This window comes from Ranitomeya variabilis, chromosome 3 (assembly GCF_051348905.1).
Source record: "Ranitomeya variabilis isolate aRanVar5 chromosome 3, aRanVar5.hap1, whole genome shotgun sequence".
NCBI classification, from domain to species: Eukaryota; Metazoa; Chordata; class Amphibia; order Anura; family Dendrobatidae; genus Ranitomeya; species Ranitomeya variabilis.
In genome coordinates this window covers 686,738,360-686,752,071 of record NC_135234.1, presented here as the reverse complement: position 1 = coordinate 686,752,071, position 13,712 = coordinate 686,738,360, and positions in this window count along the sequence as shown.

The window sequence follows — 13,712 nt, the reverse complement described above, 5'->3', positions numbered from 1 at the left end:
GGTTTTCTTGCAGAAATTTCCTGACTAAAACCGGACATTTTCTGCAAGAAATCCGCATGTGGGTTTTTTTTTGTGTGTGTGTTTTTTGCGGATATTTTGCGTTTTTTTTTCCGGAGGTTCCAAATGATGGGATGCGTATGTATGCATTTTTTATGCATTTTTATAGCGTTTGTATAGCAAAAAAACACAGAAAAAAACACAACATGTGCACACAGCCTTACTAGTATATGACAGGTTTTTCTATTGTACTTATTATGAGGGCTGCCAAATTGACTTTTTTTTTTTTCTGGCCCACTCATCTAAATATCATCTAAATATCACGGACAGACAATATATTTTAAGGACACACTGGAAAACCCAAATAAAGTATTATGATTATAAGTGATCCTTGTCTATAGACATAATTCTGAAATTAAGACATCAAAACCACAAGTAGAGAAAGCTGGAGACCAATACAAGGGGATCACCTCAAAGTAATAAATAACTTTTATTGGATACAACAAAACATACAACATACAATTAAGACCATTTAAAAGTCATAGACATGACACATAACAACCCAAATAGCTTATAATAAAGCAGAGAGTCTCCCCTCCCCAAGTCCAAGATATAAATATACCTCTTGTCTATTAGTGGCAGTGGAACACATACCAATGCATGCCCTGATACATGTACACCACGTGAATCCAGTACACCGGTATAATAACCATTCAATGACTAGGCAATACTGAGTACAACCGGCTGTTCAATAAACAAAACATCACTTCAGGCATGTATATACTTAGCCAGTAGACCATGCATATGACAAGAGGCACACCAAATAAATCAGGAAGGGGGACCCGTGGAGATGCCCGACGCGTGTCGCCACCAGCAGGTGGCTTCGTCAGGGGCTGGGTATGTACAAGAACTTGTATCCTTTTATATTCATATAAGCTTATTATGATATACAGCAGCTGTATCTGTTACCTTCACTGTGAGGCAGATCGGCAGACCATTTCCGGGACGCCGAGACACCATGTGTTTTGATAAACCACTCCCCCTCCCCAGTGATACATTGTAGTCCAATGCGCATGACCGGTACCGCTGCTATGCTGTATCTATTACCTTCAGTCTAAGAGCTATTTCCGGGATACCGAGATGACACGTTTCAAAATATCACGCCCCCCTCCTGATAACGGTGTATACTCCTGAACCAAAGAACTGTGTATATACAATCGCCGATAATTATGGCTCTATTAAGGTGCAAAGGATCCACGAAAGGCTCATATATAGGGAAATCAGCACTTATCGTGTCCCAAGATATACAATGATAGAACACATTTGTAGATGTTAAATCATATTGGCGAAGCGCCGCACATATTTATAACTTTTAAACACAAAATTTAGTGCTCTAGCGTGGTACGCCGTGCATAGATGAAAGCACGGAGCGTTAGGTATATCAATGTGTGCGCGCTTCTAACATATAAAAGAGTTATTTTTCAACACAAAGAGGTGAGTATGGGCGCATGCTGTAACAGACAGATGAACGACAGCCATCCGCCCTCAATGCGTCCGGAAACGCACTCGGTCAAACTCGCTCATAGGTAATAATTAGAATAAGGCGAACTTAATCGCTCTTTATACAGACTGAATGGGTTATTACAACCAGCAATAGCCACACCGATTTTTTCTAAAGATATACTATTACGTAAGTACACAAGAATCGCCAATGATCTGAACTGCGCATGCCCAAATAGGTGCAGGCTGGAAAGTAGTCAGCACAACCATTTATAGACAGAGAAAAACAAAATTAGGAATAATGAGGGTACATATACAATCCCAAATATGGGCCACACCTAAATTATACTCCCATGTTAACTAAATGGTGCCACCGAAGCACATTCCATGCCCAATGCTCGAAGGTAAAGGTAAAAAAACGGGAAAGTAGGAGTAGCAGCAACCTATTTATTTAGTAATATAGAGGATGGAAAGTAAATCAGACATATCACCAGACAAACGCAGTGTTATACTGCAGATGTAATAGAACACATCCAGAAAGAATCCCAAGAGTATCATAAAGGCTGAGCGTCAATAGACATCTCGCACCTCAAAACATCTCCACGGGTGTCCCATATAGATAGCACGAAAGTATATACCAAAGAGGGTTTCAAGAAAGTAATACAAAGTCCACCGTTGACCCAGTAACATGTAAAGTCCTTAAACGCAGTCCATTGCTTGATTGATGAAGTCCTAAACGGAATCCAAACATAGACACCGTGAACGGGGCCATACGTGATGTGTGGCTATCAGGTTGACATATCCATTTAATCCTCCACGTATTTCACAGTAGTTGATAGAGAAAGTCATAACCTCATATTCTGGTGCAGCCACCCGTTCAAATATAAGGCTTCCATTACCATCCGGTAATAAGGGGAAGATCATGCGAGACATGACTCAGTACAAACACGATGGACCTGGAGTCTAAAAAAATAATAATAAAAGAGGATGAGATCAAAAAAGGGGGGGTTAGAATATACATCAAATTTGTTTATAAAAACCGGTAAAAAGCAAATCTTCGTTCAGACCATTAGGTGACTGACTCTGTAGATTAAAAATCCACTTCGATTCTTGCCTTAGTAATTCAAGGGTGACATCTCCACCTCTGATGTTAGTATGCACCGATTCCAAACCCAGCACCCTCAAGCTCCTACTGGATCCATCATGAACCCGTAAAAAATGGGCAGCTACCGGGGTTAGGTTTTTACCCTTGGCTAGATCACCTTTGGCTAATTTAATATTAGACAGGTGTTGTTGTACCCTGCGTCTGAGCTCCTGGCTAGTTTGCCCAACGTAAATTTTCGGGCACCCACAGACCAATCCATAAATCAAGTTCTTAGATTTGCAATTGAAAAAGGTGTTAGACTGAATTGCTGAAGGTAGACATGGTAACACCACTTGTTGGGTGCCTATTGTCATGGGGCAAATATTACATCCCCCGCAAGCAAAGGTGCCCTTTAATCGGATACCCCTGTCCAGCTTACAGGTGGGCCTTTGAAAATGGCTCCGACAGAGCGAATCTTTCAACGACTGGGCTTTCCTAGCTATCAAGGTTGGTTTGGTACCTATATGGGGTGTCAATTTTGATTCATTCGTAAGAATCCCCCAATATCTAGATAGAATACCCCTAAGGGCATGCCACTGGTTATTGTACGGCGTTATGACCCCTAGAGGTCTAGAGGTATTACGTGTTCGGGGTTCAAGAAGTTGTGTCCGATCTGCTTCCCTGGCTGATATAAAGGCTGATGAAATTACCTTTTTCGGGTATCCTCTGTTTTTAAATCGACCAGTCAGGTCCTGGGCTTGTGCCAAAAAATCTTGTTGCGATGTGCAGTTCCGTTTTAGGCGAAAGAATTGTCCCTTCGGAATACCTTTCCTGAGATGTTCCGGGTGGAAACTCCCATAATGGAGGATATTGTTTGTAGATGTCGGTTTACGAAACAGTGTAGTCTTCACCTGTGTGTTTTCGATCCTCAGGTTTAGATCCAAGAATTCAGAACTGGAACCAGAGTAGTTAGCTGTAAGATGGATATTTATGTTATTCTCATTTAGACCATCAATGAAACTTCTACAGATATCAAGTGGCCCCGTCCAAAACAGCAGCACGTCATCAATGTATCGATACCATTTGAAGACGTATTTTTTAAATTCCGGTAATGCATAGACATGTGATTCCTCCCACCACCCTAAAAACAGATTAGCATAAGCGGGGGCACACCTTGCCCCCATGGCGGTGCCAGATACCTGCCTGTAAAAAACTCGATCGAAAACAAAGTAGTTTTTGTCCAGAACGAAGTGGAGGAGGTCCATAAGAAAAGAATCATGTTGACGATCCCCAGAAGTACGCTGATTCAGAAAGAATGACACTGCTTGAATCCCCAAGTCATGTCGTATGTTTGTGTATAAAGACTCCACATCTAGAGTAATAATAGAGGTCTCAGATGGAAGTACAAGATCCTCAAGCATAACCAACAGATGTGATGTATCCTTAACATGAGATGTCAACAAGTTAACCAAAGGTTGTAAGAAAAAGTCAACATAAATACAAGGTTTTTCAAACAACCCCCCAATGCCTGACACAATAGGCCTACCTGGGGGGTCATGAAGCGACTTGTGCACCTTCGGTAACATGTAGAACGTTGGAACCTTAGGGTGTTTGGTGCTCAAGAATTCCTTTTCTTTTTTGTCAATCACATTATGATTCTGAGCTGCAAGGACCAGCTTCTCCAGTTTAGAATTGAAAACTGCCGTGGGATCTGAGGGGAGTCTTTGATAAAAAAGGGGATTGCTCAGTTGTCGTTGCGCTTCTTTGACATAAAGATCTACCGGCCAAATAACAATATTACCCCCCTTATCCGCTTCTCTTATAATCAATTCCTTATTGTCCTTTAAACTTAGAATGGCCTTCCTCTCCATTCTACTGATGTTATTTTGCCAGTTAGGTTGGTTCTTAAGCCCCAAAACATCCCTACATACCGCGTCGAAGAAAATTTGGACCACCGGGAACAGGGAGAGACTCGGTGTAGCCTGAGAAGGTAGCCTCCCAGTGAATCGTCTTCTAGTAGTCGGGTTTTCATTCTCCTCCAGAACGCCAAATTGATGTATCACCAACCTTCTGTTATTGACACTTTACCATTTGAAGAGCGACAGACCCTCAGGGACCTCATCACGCTACTGGAGGAGAATGAAAACCCGACTACTAGAAGACGATTCACTGGGAGGCTACCTTCTCAGGCTACACCGAGTCTCTCCCTGTTCCCGGTGGTCCAAATTTTCTTCGACGCGGTATGTAGGGATGTTTTGGGGCTTAAGAACCAACCTAACTGGCAAAATAACATCAGTAGAATGGAGAGGAAGGCCATTCTAAGTTTAAAGGACAATAAGGAATTGATTATAAGAGAAGCGGATAAGGGGGGTAATATTGTTATTTGGCCGGTAGATCTTTATGTCAAAGAAGCGCAACGACAACTGAGCAATCCCCTTTTTTATCAAAGACTCCCCTCAGATCCCACGGCAGTTTTCAATTCTAAACTGGAGAAGCTGGTCCTTGCAGCTCAGAATCATAATGTGATTGACAAAAAAGAAAAGGAATTCTTGAGCACCAAACACCCTAAGGTTCCAACGTTCTACATGTTACCGAAGGTGCACAAGTCGCTTCATGACCCCCCAGGTAGGCCTATTGTGTCAGGCATTGGGGGGTTGTTTGAAAAACCTTGTATTTATGTTGACTTTTTCTTACAACCTTTGGTTAACTTGTTGACATCTCATGTTAAGGATACATCACATCTGTTGGTTATGCTTGAGGATCTTGTACTTCCATCTGAGACCTCTATTATTACTCTAGATGTGGAGTCTTTATACACAAACATACGACATGACTTGGGGATTCAAGCAGTGTCATTCTTTCTGAATCAGCGTACTTCTGGGGATCGTCAACATGATTCTTTTCTTATGGACCTCCTCCACTTCGTTCTGGACAAAAACTACTTTGTTTTCGATCGAGTTTTTTACAGGCAGGTATCTGGCACCGCCATGGGGGCAAGGTGTGCCCCCGCTTATGCTAATCTGTTTTTAGGGTGGTGGGAGGAATCACATGTCTATGCATTACCGGAATTTAAAAAATACGTCTTCAAATGGTATCGATACATTGATGACGTGCTGCTGTTTTGGACGGGGCCACTTGATATCTGTAGAAGTTTCATTGATGGTCTAAATGAGAATAACATAAATATCCATCTTACAGCTAACTACTCTGGTTCCAGTTCTGAATTCTTGGATCTAAACCTGAGGATCGAAAACACACAGGTGAAGACTACACTGTTTCGTAAACCGACATCTACAAACAATATCCTCCATTATGGGAGTTTCCACCCGGAACATCTCAGGAAAGGTATTCCGAAGGGACAATTCTTTCGCCTAAAACGGAACTGCACATCGCAACAAGATTTTTTGGCACAAGCCCAGGACCTGACTGGTCGATTTAAAAACAGAGGATACCCGAAAAAGGTAATTTCATCAGCCTTTATATCAGCCAGGGAAGCAGATCGGACACAACTTCTTGAACCCCGAACACGTAATACCTCTAGACCTCTAGGGGTCATAACGCCGTACAATAACCAGTGGCATGCCCTTAGGGGTATTCTATCTAGATATTGGGGGATTCTTACGAATGAATCAAAATTGACACCCCATATAGGTACCAAACCAACCTTGATAGCTAGGAAAGCCCAGTCGTTGAAAGATTCGCTCTGTCGGAGCCATTTTCAAAGGCCCACCTGTAAGCTGGACAGGGGTATCCGATTAAAGGGCACCTTTGCTTGCGGGGGATGTAATATTTGCCCCATGACAATAGGCACCCAACAAGTGGTGTTACCATGTCTACCTTCAGCAATTCAGTCTAACACCTTTTTCAATTGCAAATCTAAGAACTTGATTTATGGATTGGTCTGTGGGTGCCCGAAAATTTACGTTGGGCAAACTAGCCAGGAGCTCAGACGCAGGGTACAACAACACCTGTCTAATATTAAATTAGCCAAAGGTGATCTAGCCAAGGGTAAAAACCTAACCCCGGTAGCTGCCCATTTTTTACGGGTTCATGATGGATCCAGTAGGAGCTTGAGGGTGCTGGGTTTGGAATCGGTGCATACTAACATCAGAGGTGGAGATGTCACCCTTGAATTACTAAGGCAAGAATCGAAGTGGATTTTTAATCTACAGAGTCAGTCACCTAATGGTCTGAACGAAGATTTGCTTTTTACCGGTTTTTATAAACAAATTTGATGTATATTCTAACCCCCCCTTTTTTGATCTCATCCTCTTTTATTATTATTTTTTTAGACTCCAGGTCCATCGTGTTTGTACTGAGTCATGTCTCGCATGATCTTCCCCTTATTACCGGATGGTAATGGAAGCCTTATATTTGAACGGGTGGCTGCACCAGAATATGAGGTTATGACTTTCTCTATCAACTACTGTGAAATACGTGGAGGATTAAATGGATATGTCAACCTGATAGCCACACATCACGTATGGCCCCGTTCACGGTGTCTATGTTTGGATTCCGTTTAGGACTTCATCAATCAAGCAATGGACTGCGTTTAAGGACTTTACATGTTACTGGGTCAACGGTGGACTTTGTATTACTTTCTTGAAACCCTCTTTGGTATATACTTTCGTGCTATCTATATGGGACACCCGTGGAGATGTTTTGAGGTGCGAGATGTCTATTGACGCTCAGCCTTTATGATACTCTTGGGATTCTTTCTGGATGTGTTCTATTACATCTGCAGTATAACACTGCGTTTGTCTGGTGATATGTCTGATTTACTTTCCATCCTCTATATTACTAAATAAATAGGTTGCTGCTACTCCTACTTTCCCGTTTTTTTACCTTTACCTTCGAGCATTGGGCATGGAATGTGCTTCGGTGGCACCATTTAGTTAACATGGGAGTATAATTTAGGTGTGGCCCATATTTGGGATTGTATATGTACCCTCATTATTCCTAATTTTGTTTTTCTCTGTCTATAAATGGTTGTGCTGACTACTTTCCAGCCTGCACCTATTTGGGCATGCGCAGTTCAGATCATTGGCGATTCTTGTGTACTTACGTAATAGTATATCTTTAGAAAAAATCGGTGTGGCTATTGCTGGTTGTAATAACCCATTCAGTCTGTATAAAGAGCGATTAAGTTCGCCTTATTCTAATTATTACCTATGAGCGAGTTTGACCGAGTGCGTTTCCGGACGCATTGAGGGCGGATGGCTGTCGTTCATCTGTCTGTTACAGCATGCGCCCATACTCACCTCTTTGTGTTGAAAAATAACTCTTTTATATGTTAGAAGCGCGCACACATTGATATACCTAACGCTCCGTGCTTTCATCTATGCACGGCGTACCACGCTAGAGCACTAAATTTTGTGTTTAAAAGTTATAAATATGTGCGGCGCTTCGCCAATATGATTTAACATCTACAAATGTGTTCTATCATTGTATATCTTGGGACACGATAAGTGCTGATTTCCCTATATATGAGCCTTTCGTGGATCCTTTGCACCTTAATAGAGCCATAATTATCGGCGATTGTATATACACAGTTCTTTGGTTCAGGAGTATACACCGTTATCAGGAGGGGGGCGTGATATTTTGAAACGTGTCATCTCGGTATCCCGGAAATAGCTCTTAGACTGAAGGTAATAGATACAGCATAGCAGCGGTACCGGTCATGCGCATTGGACTACAATGTATCACTGGGGAGGGGGAGTGGTTTATCAAAACACATGGTGTCTCGGCGTCCCGGAAATGGTCTGCCGATCTGCCTCACAGTGAAGGTAACAGATACAGCTGCTGTATATCATAATAAGCTTATATGAATATAAAAGGATACAAGTTCTTGTACATACCCAGCCCCTGACGAAGCCACCTGCTGGTGGCGACACGCGTCGGGCATCTCCACGGGTCCCCCTTCCTGATTTATTTGGTGTGCCTCTTGTCATATGCATGGTCTACTGGCTAAGTATATACATGCCTGAAGTGATGTTTTGTTTATTGAACAGCCGGTTGTACTCAGTATTGCCTAGTCATTGAATGGTTATTATACCGGTGTACTGGATTCACGTGGTGTACATGTATCAGGGCATGCATTGGTATGTGTTCCACTGCCACTAATAGACAAGAGGTATATTTATATCTTGGACTTGGGGAGGGGAGACTCTCTGCTTTATTATAAGCTATTTGGGTTGTTATGTGTCATGTCTATGACTTTTAAATGGTCTTAATTGTATGTTGTATGTTTTGTTGTATCCAATAAAAGTTATTTATTACTTTGAGGTGATCCCCTTGTATTGGTCTCCAGCTTTCTCTACTTGTGGTTCTGTGTTTATATGGAGATCCAGGGTGTATCCCTATTCAAATTATTTGTGTGGTGCCCTCTCTAACATATGTGGAAATTAAGACATCAGTTACATTCACTATACACTGTACAATTATAACAATTATTGTCAAAAAATTCTGTACATGTTTCTTCAGCCTCAAAATAATCATGGACCCCTTTAAATTTTTTACAAACAGGGCAAAAAAGTGCCCTTTTTTGATGGACTGTTCTGGAATTTCTGGATGGTTGGCAACCCTGTTTGTTATCGCACATTTCCTCACAGACTATAGCTCTACTTTTCTCAAAATGGTTGCTGATGGAGGAGCATGTGACCAGTCCTGTCCAATCAGGGCCGGTTATAGAAGTCGTTCGATGCTTGTTTCCCGGCCTCTTTAGGGTAGATACACACGTTCAGTAATTGGCAGCGCTTTGGACGCAGCACATGTGTGGCGCCCCAGGGTCCTGGTTGTCACAGTAGCATTGCTTTCCTCATGGGGAGAGTGATGTTACGCTTGAGGGCAAGAAGGGATAACTGCAACCAGGTACCACAAACATGCAACACATTCACACTCCAGGTCACCAGGGGGAGCTTTTGATCCTACTTACTAGGTGACTCCCCATATATATATAACTCGTAGTCTGTAGGGAAAGTTAGTAAGTTCCAGGAAGGTCCAGTCAGGAGACGGACTGGATCAGTCTGAGGGAGCAGAGGGTTTACGGAGCTGTGTAGACGCAGTGCAGCAATTCCCGGAGAGAGACATTGAGAAAGCCGAATTGATTGCAGTGAACATGCAGGAGAGCAAAGCACAGGAGAGGACATCAGAGGGAGACCAGCTCCAAGCAGGCTGCCTCCTTCTGAGGCGCAGAGACCGGTAGCCGGACCACCGAGGTTGTAAGGACCTCTATGACTTACATCAGAGACCGGCAGGACAGCTGAACTCCAAGTTACCTGTCCGACCTAATACCCAGGAGGCACGGTGGCACCCCTCAGAGGCCGGGGCATGCTAGAGTCCCTATAAACAGCCTTAAGCCACCAGTCATACGGGTTATGTCCTATCCTACCCTGGGGACAGAGAGAGAGATAACATCTGTGAGGTCCTTATGTGGAGTTTTAAGCTGTAAGGGACTACACCACCGTGGCGCTAGAGGAAGGCTTTTGATTTCCACCTGGGTAAGGGGACTCCTAACTTGTCTTCAAGCCAGCCAGACCCTGCCTGCCCTGTGATCTGGTGCTCTGGACTGCGGATGCTGAAGTCTTCATTAAACCAAGGTAAAGAGAGGGCAAACCTGTGTCCTCATTCTTTACTGCACTCCTCACCATCTTCCAACTATACACCGGGAGGCCTGGGGACATACTTCACCTGTGGGAAGTTATACCATCTAGCTGCCATAACATCACCCCAGAGGACCCCTTAAAGCAGCGTCAGTCCCCACTGACCGAATACCACAGGTGGCGTCACGAACACAAACTTTATTCCTTTTAAAGACCTTTCCCTTTAACCCCTTCATGACCCAGCCTATTTTGACCTTAATGACCTCCAGCCTATTTTGACCTTAATGACCTGGCCGTTTTTTGCAATTCTGACTAGTGTCCTTTTATGAGGTAATAACTCAGGAACGCTTCAACGGGTCCTAGCGGTTCTGAGATTGTTTTTTCGTGACATATTGGGCTTCATGTTAGTGGTAAATTTAGGTCGATAATTTTTGCATTTATTTGTGAAAAAAATGGAAATTTGGCTAAAATTTTGAAAATTTCGCAATTTTCAAATTTTGAATTTTTATTCTGTTAAACGAGAGAGTTATGTGACACAAAATAGTTAATAAATAACATTACCCACATGTCTACTTTACATTAGCACAATTTTGGAAACAACATTTTTTTTTGCTAGGAAGTTATAAGGGTTAAAATTTGACCAGCGATTTCTAATTTTTACAACGAAATTTACAAAACCATTTTTTTTAGGGACCACCTCACATTTGAAGTCAGTTTGAGGGATCTATATAGCTGAAAATACCCAAAAGTGACACCATTCTAAAAAGTGCACCCCTCAAGGTACTCAAAACCACATTCGAGAAGTTTATTAACCCTTCAGGTGCTTCACAGCAGCAGAAGCAACATGGAAGGAAAAAATGAACATTTAACTTTTTAGTCACAAAAATGATGTTTTAGCAACAATTTTTTATTTTCCCAATTGTAAAAAGAGAAACTGGACCCCAAAAATTATTGTACAATTTGTCCTGAGTACGCCGATACCCCATATGTGGAGGGGAAAGACTGTTTGGGCGCACAACAGGGCTTGGAAGGGAAGGAGCGCCATTTGACTATTTCAATGAATAATTGGTTCCAATTTTTAGCGGACACCATGTCGTGTTTGGAGAGCCCCTGTGTGCCTAAAAATTGGAGCTCCCCCACAAGTGACCCTATTTTGGAAACTAGACCCCCCAAGGAACTTATCTAGATGCATAGTGAGCACTTTGAACCCCCAGAAGCTTCACAAATTGATCCATAAAAATGAAAAAGTGCTTTTTTTTCACAAAAAAATTCTTTTAGCCTCAATTTTTTCATTTCCACATGGGCAACAGGATAACATGGATCCTAAAATTTATTGGGCGATTTCTTTTGAGTACACTGATACCTTACATATGGGGGTAAACCACTGTTTGGGCACACGGCAGGGCTCGGAAGGGAAGGAGCACCATTTGACTTTTTGAATGAAAAATTAGCTCCAATCGTTAGCGGACACCATGTCGCGTTTGGAGAGCCCCTGTATGCCTAAACATTGGAGCTCCCCCACATGTGACCCCATTTTGGAAACTAGACCTCCCATGGAACTAATCTAGATGTGCGGTGACCACTTTAAACCCTCAAGTGCTTCACAGAAGTTTATAACGCAGAGCCGTGAAAATAAAAAATCATTTTTCTTTCCTCAAAAATTATTTTTAGCCCGCAATTTTTTATTTTCACAAGAGTAACAGGGGAAATTGGACCCGAAAAGTTGTTGTCCAGTTTGACCTGAGTACGCTGATACCCCATATGTGGCGGGGAACCACTGTTTGGGCACACTTCAGGGCTCGGAAGGGAAGTAGTGACATTTTGGAATGCAGACTTTGATGGAATGGTCTGTGGGCAGCATGTTATGTTTGCAGAGCCCCTGATGTGCCTAAACAGTAGAAACCCCCCACAAGTGACCCTATTTTGGAAACTAGACCCCCCAAGGAACTTATCTAGATATGTGGTGAGCACTTTGAACCCCAAAGTACTTCACAGAAGTTTACAACGCAGAGCCGTGAAAATAAAAAAATATTTTTCATTCCTCAAAAATTATGTTTTGGCAAGCAATTTTTTATTTTTGCAAGGGTAACAGGAGAAATTGGACCCCAATAATTGTTGCCCAGTTTGTCCTGAGTATGCTGGTACCCCATATGTGGGGGTAAACCACTGTTTGGGTGCACGTCGGGGCTCGGAAGGGAGGGAGCACCATTTGACTTTTTGAACGCAAGATTGGCTGGAACCAATGGTGGCGCCATGTTGCGTTTGGAGACCCCTGATGTGCCTAAACAGTGGAAACCCCTCAATTCTAACTCCAATACTAACCCCAACACACTCCAAACCCTAATCCCAACACTAGATATAACCCAAACCCCAACACACCCCTAACCACAACCTTAACCCTAACACACCCCTAACCCTAATCCCAACCCTAATCCTAACCCTAATCCCAACCCTAACAACAACCCTAACCCCAACACACCCCTATCCCTAACCATAACCCTAACCACAAGCCTAATCTTAACCCTATTTCCAACCCTAGCCCTAATTCCAACCCTAACTCTAATTCCAACCCTAACCCTAAGGCTATGTGCCCACATTGCGGATTCATGTGAGATTTTTCCGCACCATTTTTGAAAAATACGCAGGTAAAAGGCACTGCGTTTTATCTGCGGATTTACCGCGGATTTCCAGTGTTTTTTGTGCGGATTTCACCTGCGGATTCCTATTGAGGAACAGGTGTAAAACGGAATCCGCACAAAGAATTGACATGCTGCGGAAAATACAACACAGCGGTGTATTTTCTGCACCATGGGCACAGCGGATTTGGTTTTCCATAGGTTTACATGGTACTGTAAACCTGATGGAAAACTGCTACGAATCCGCAGCAGCCAATCCGCTGCGAATCCGCAGCCAAATCCGCACCGTGTGCACATAGCCTAATCTAACCCTAACTCTAGTTCTAACCCTAATTGGGGGTGATAAAGGGGGGGGTTAATTTACTATTTTTTTTATTTTGATCACTGTGATAGGTTTTATCATAGTGATCTAAATATACCTGGAACAAATCTGCCGGCCGGCAGATTCGGCAGGCGCACTGCGCATGCGCCCGCCAATTTGGAAGATGGCGGCGCCCATGAAGAAGACGGAGGGACACTGGGAGGCTCGATTAGTATGAGGGGGGGATCGGAGCACGGGGGGGATACGGAGAACGGGGGGTGGATCAGAGCATGTGGGGAGCGGACAGGAGGACGGGGGAGCAGACAGGAGGACAGAGGGGAGCGGACCACAGAACGGAGGACTGGGGAGGAGATCGGTGGCGGTGGCGGGGGGCAGACCAGGGTTTCCAGCCATGGCTGATGATATTGCAGCATCGGCCATGGCTGGATTGTAATATTTCACCACTTTTCATAGGTGAAATATTACAAATCGCTCTGATTGGCTGTTTCACTTTCAACAGCCAATCAGAGCGATAATAGCCATGGGGGGGCGAAGCCACCCACCCTGGGCTGAAGTACCACTCCCTCTGTCCC